This window comes from Triticum dicoccoides, chromosome 1A (genome assembly GCF_002162155.2).
Source record: "Triticum dicoccoides isolate Atlit2015 ecotype Zavitan chromosome 1A, WEW_v2.0, whole genome shotgun sequence".
Classification (NCBI taxonomy): domain Eukaryota; kingdom Viridiplantae; phylum Streptophyta; class Magnoliopsida; order Poales; family Poaceae; genus Triticum; species Triticum dicoccoides.
Window position 1 is genome coordinate 157829455 of NC_041380.1, and position 6603 is coordinate 157836057.

Sequence of the window (6603 nt, forward strand, 5' to 3'; positions counted from 1 at the left end):
ACTGCTCCTACAGGGCCACGGGGTTGCAACCTCAAATGGGACATTGACCATCTCAGTAGTGGCCGTGAGCGTATCTGGGTCGACTCAGTGGCTGCCTCCATCTTCTTGGAGCTTTCTGTGTTGTGGGGATCAGCCTCCCGTGTCTGCTCCAACATCGACATATCTTTTCCTGGTTTTCCTTGGTCCATCATGAAACTGACTAATACTAGGAGACAACTGAAAGGAAAACACAGTCACAATGACAATGAAACAAAAAAGAGAGTGAGGATCGGTTACTGCTTTGCAAAAGTTCTTTTTTTCTGAATGAAAATATACCAACATCACGGATCCGCTTACCTTCCCTTTGTTGGGAGAGAATAACAATGGCAGATGCGAGTGTTGGCTTTCTTGAAGACAGTGAGGGAGAAGGGGATTTAGCGAAGAGTGAAATGATGGTTTCTTCGTCCGTCAAACTTAGACTGCAGGGAGGTGGGGTTTTGTGATATGACGGCTCGTTACTGCCGCGCTATGATCAGGGTGACTCTCCGCATGCATATCGCCTTCTAATTTGGTGGATGGCATTTGGGCCCGTGTGTTGCATGGCCCGCATGTCGGTGAACCAAAGTAAAACGACATTCAGTAGAGGGAGACGTTTTGATGACTTCGGAGGAGCTAGAAGCAATAGTGTTCTAGTGTACTAGTAGTAATTGTTTTTCTGGGTAGCTGTAGAGTGTCTCCACTGTACTAGTAGTAATTGTTTCTCAGGGCCCAAGACAAAACAGCCCATCCACCCTAGTAAATAATAAAATCAATTCAAAAGCATGTATATTTAATTAATGAGAGGCGCTACCCAACACACCGCCTCCCAAAAAACCTGGGTGCTCTTCTTCCTCCTCACTCCTACCCACCTTACGTCAGCTCGCTCCACCAGTACCCCCAAATTCCTCACCTCACTCCTACAGAAAACCCCAGCTCCCCTTCTTCCTCACTACTACAGAAAACCCCAGCTCCCCTTCTTGTTCACTCACACTACAACTAGGCTCATCATTCGTTAATCTGCTCAAATCTGTGATCTCGACGCGACGCCCTAGAGGAAAATGGAGTCGGCTGACCCTAGCGCCAAGAAGAAGAGGCTCCCGCCAGCGGCAATGCCTGTTGTAGATTCCGCACCTGGCAACATGGGGAGAAGCGGCAAGCCCACCCCCACCGGATCCCAGGAACCCACAGAATATCAGATGGACCGCATCAGCGATCTGCCGGATGCCATCCTTGGGGAGATCATCTTGCTTCTCCCCACCAAGGATTGATGCCGCACCCAAGTCCTCTCAACGCGGTGGCACCCTCTATGGCGTGCCACACCCCTTAATCTCAATTGTCTTCAGCTATCTCTCTTTAATGATTTTGAACTCCCAGAGACATCATCTCCTCCCACCAGGGCTCCGTTTAAAGCCTCTGCATCCCGTCATGCTACCTGAGAAAGCATAGCATACCCTGCACGATGGACACCTGGCTGAAATCCCCTGAATTCATAGAACTATAGCTGCTTGAGTTCTACTATTCCCCAGGAAGTCACCTACCAGATACCGAACGCCATGTACTTGTGCCCTCAGCACCGATGTCCATCTCGCAGTTTTCCTCCTCTCTCTCCCCACCGCCACCTTTGCGTTGTGCTACCTACCAGACAATCTAGTACTGAACCTTCCACTCCCATTTGTAAAAAAACTTTCACTTGTGCGGGTTCATATATCAGAGGCCTCATTGCACAACATCATCCACTCCAGTTGCCCTGCCCTGGAGTGTTTGTTGCTTGTTTTCACAGTTAGAATCGGTTGTCTCCAAATAAAGTCGCCTAACCTTGTAAGAATTGGAATTTGTTTTGACGGAAGGCAGCTCATCATCGAATATGCCCCTTCACTTCAAAGGTTGATCCTTGATTGTAGTTATTCACCATCACAAATAATTGTCGTCTTTGCGCCTAAACTGGAGACCTTGGGTGTAATACATGATCTCTGTGCTCATTTTAAGATGGTGTTGGGCTCCATAGTTCTTCAGGTACTGTATATTATCATCTACACTTGTAACCATAAGCTGCATTTTAAATTTTTGCGCATAAGTTATATATCATCTTGGAGTACACATTTTGTACTAATATTATGTTCTATGCTCAATGAAGAGTTTCTCCATGGATAGCCTATCAATGGTGCTGGATTCTGTCAAGATCTTATATATCCAAATGAATAGTTTTTATCTGAACAAGATTATTGGCTTGTTGCAATGCTTTCCATGTCTGGGGAAGTTGTATATAAAGGTGATAATTTCACGCACATTGGAAGCCCGCATATAGTGTACTAGAATTAATCGTTCAACTATTGCTCTTTCGACACTCTTTTTTTAGACCTTAACTATTTTCAATCTTCATGTCTATTTAGGCAACAGGATGGGGGAAGAAAGTTATAACCAATGGGTGGATTCATAAGCACTGGGATTTTCTCACTTCTCATGACGTTCGATTGAAGACAATAACACTGGAATGATATGTAGCCAACCATGCAAACACTAGGTTTGTCACATTCTTCCTGCTGAATGTGAGGTTACTATTGTCCATCAGGCTTAAATTTATCAGCAGCATGGTTTTGACGGATGGGTATGTCGAAGAGCAAAAAAAGGAGTTTCATGTGGAAAAAAGGGCTTCTGAACGTGCCGGGCTTCTATTTACAACATCTTGTGGTCATAATCCAGTAAATTTTATGAGCCAGGATGTTCATTCTATGGACCTGACCGATCCATTTGACTGTGACTACCGAAAGCAGTGCTGGAGTTAGATGTTGTTGCCCTTTTCAATCTGGGTTTTGTCTAAACCTGATGAACAATTAACCCTCATGCTTTTGTATAGTTTGTAAGATGGAGTTAAATGTTGTTGCCCTTTTCAACTCGGCTGCGATTGTTATATTTTCTTTGAAACAAGGCAAATGGATTTCCATTTGTTTAAGTAAGAGTGAAATATTGTAACAAATACCAACCAAGGGAAATAACATCACTCCCGCCGACTTCTTGAGCACAATGTGCATTACAGAACCCAAGTGATTAGCCCCCACCAGCACCCACAAACTTATTTTGAACTAGCACACCAAATGGGCTATAAATTTTTGTAAGAAAGGTTGCATGGCCATGACAGATTTGGATTCTGATATTTGGGACCCACGAGGAAAAAGCCTATCCCAGGTGGTGTTGAATTAATTACTAGTCAAAAACGATTCTGCCTACCAGCCGTTGGATTGGCATCCAACATATGTCGTGTATCTTCTATCTCTTGTCTTCTTCCTCCAGCCGCCCAAACCAAACCACCTTGTCGGTTCCGCCTACTCCCGCCTCTCAGGGCTAGCTGCGCCTCTGCCGCCCTATTGTACCCTCAAACATTGGCCGGTCCCTCCCTCTATTCCCCCACACGTCCTGTTATTCTCTGGTGACATCAGCCCCAACACTCACCTGCACCCGAATCAGTCAACCCTCGTACTCCCCTCTGCCTGCGAATAGACTGGCGCTTCTTTCATGGCTCTTGTTTGTTCCGTCCGAGGCCTCGCCGTCGTCCTCCGCCTTGGTTCGCTCGTCGTGCGCGGTGTGCCGCCCTCTGGCATTGTCAACGTCGTCAACAACCGAGAGGAACAAGGAGATGGCTGTACATGGAGAGGATGGCAGTAGGGACCCACTAGGGTCATGGCAGTACGCAAGCTAGTGCCTCATTATTACAATCCCAAAAAATGGTTCCTCCTAATGGTTGGACATCTGGGGCCCACGCCATTGTCAATGTAGTCAATAAACAAGAGAATTACACAATGAGCGGCTGACACCAGGGACCCCACAGGTCACATAGTTGTTATTTACTTTTCTTTAGGAACAAGCTGTTGTTATTTATACTAGTTTTAGAGATGGATCAAGGTAACAATGGGGCTATGTGGGGGCTGTGGCCCGTCTAGCCAGGGTTTTATTTTATGTTTACCACATGATGAGCCCACTTGTGTTTTTTTCTTGCTAAAAATGGCTAGCCAGTTCTACTTTTTTCAAAGAAATACCCAACCGAGGCCTACTTGCTTTGTCAGCCTTATTAGGCTGCAAATCTTTCAAGACGAGGAGAGTTTCATTCGGCTTGCCGAGAAAATGGGCTATCGGTCATGAGAAATGGGCTATACATTTTTAGAACACATCAAACCAGGAATTAGTTTCAAATTTCTTTTTTTTATTTCAAGATTTTAAATTCCATTTATTTCTATGCATGAACAATTATTTGGATTTTATATTGATATAAATTTATTTTTCAAATTAGTTTGAATGTGACTTGAAATTTCAGGATTAAAAACACTTGGGACCAAACCGAAATATGCAAAATTTCATATAATTTTTTAACCGTGGCCACAATATGGGATGTAATGTTACCAAAAAGAATATGGGCTCCAAAAAATCCTTAAGAATTAGCAAATGGGCTGTAAATTATTAGAAATAATGGCAGATGGGATGTATGTTGTTTTCCACACATTTGAGGCTAACTTGTGCGCCTACTATAGGTTGATGCGTACGCTTTTCTAAAAAAAGTTGACGCACACGCAACGCCGTGTCAACTTAGTCAACACACGAGAGCAGTGGCTGTTGGATGTCCATCCAACGGCCATCGTGCTTCTTCAATCTCTGCTCTTGCTACTCCAGCCGCTCAAACCAGCGCCGGCGGGACTGCCTGCTACCTACTCCCGTGGCCGGCTGTACTGCCGCGTAGGCCGCACCGCCCCACCCTACTCCATAGCTAGCCAGACCATTCCTCTACTCACCCACACCTCCTATTATTTTCCGGCGACGACAGCCGAACTAGTAAACCCTCATACTCCCCACCGCGTGGGCAACAACTATCAAGTCTTCCCCGGCTCCGGGTCGTTCCCTTCCTAGGCCTCTCCGTCGTCCACCGCTCTGGTGCTCTCGGCGCGGCATGGTCGACATGGTCAATGAATGAAATCCATCGGAAGAGGACTGTACATGGAGAGGCTGGTAGATGGGTCCACAGCCGCATGCAAGGAAGTGCCTCCTTATTATGCGCAAAATAATGATTCCTCCATCTAACAGCAGGTACCCATCGAAAGGGCCTCTGTATTTCACGGAAATAACCGTTCCTCCCGCTGACAGCTCATACCCACCACCTATATCTTCGCACGCAAGGAAGTGCCTCCTTATTATGCACAAAAAAATGAATACCCCCCCTGCTATGTGGGACGCACCATAGTTGGAGGCTTACTTGTGGGCCTACTAAGTTGATGCGGACGGAGGGTTTTGTTAACTTAGTCAATATGAACGATTCTAGCTCTAGTGACCGTACGATGTCCATCCAAGGGCCATAGTGATTCTTCAACCTCTGGTCTTCTTGCTCCAGCCGCCCAAACCAACGCTGGTTGTGCCGCCTGCTCCTACCTCCTGTGGCCGGCTCTGCTCCCGCGCAGGCCTCACCACCCCACCCTACTCCCATCGCTGGACTGGCCATCCTTGTACTCACCCAGACGTGTTGTTATTCTCCGGCGACGGCAGCCTCACACTGCAGCCCAACCAGTAAACCCTCGTATGCCCCTTCGTGTGGGAAATAACTTCCGAGTCTTCCCAGGCTCCGAGTCATTCCCTTCCTAGGTCTTGCCATCGTCCACCACCTTGCTGCTCTCAGCGCGGTGTGGTCAACGTGGTCAAGGAACAACTTACATCGGAAGATGACTGTATGTGGAGAGGCGGACAGGTGGGTCCACGGCCGCAGCAAGGAAGTGCCTCCTTATTACGCGCAAAATAATGATTCCTCCACCTGACAATAGGGACCTACCTGAAGGGCCTTTGTATTTTGGCTTAGCTGTATTTTGTGAAAAAATGTTTTCCCCCCTGACAACTGGGACCCACCAGCTATATCTTCGGACGCAAGGAAAGCGCCTCCATATTAAGCGCAAAAAATGAATCCTCCCCCTGACAGCTCAGACCCACCATCAATAACTTCGCACGCATGGAAGTTCCTCCTTATACTCCCTAACAGCTGGGACCCACCTGGTCGAAGCGTACGTAGCATTGTCGTGAATGTGTACATACATACTAGTCAATCAGTCTCTCTGCAACGATGAACGGTGGCCGAGCAAGCAGTGGCATGTGTAGTAGTAGAGCCCCTGACGTAGCAGTTCAGGCAGTCCCTTCTAAACTGTGTACACGTATGTACAGCCACATGCGAAAAAATACAGCCACATACGTACATACGGGCAGGGTCTCGAACGCGTAGTCGCGCATACATACGGCCATGGCTCATGTACATGGAGAGGCAAGGGACGACAACAATGATGTCTTGTTCATCGGGTAGCCAACCGGCTGGGTCGGAACGGAGAAACAACGTCCTATTCATCGGGAGGCAACAGACTGGGTCGGAATGCGTCCTGTTCAACAGGAGCCAACCGGCTTGGACGAAACAGCTGAAACGGGGTCTGGTGTACCGCAGTGCGGAGGAAATGACCTTCTGTTCGACCGGCTACGGTTGAAACGTCATCCTGTTCATCGGGCGGGATGTGGTGTACCGCAAAACGGAGGAAACGTACTTGTGTTGGAGCGCTATGGTCGAAACGGGGG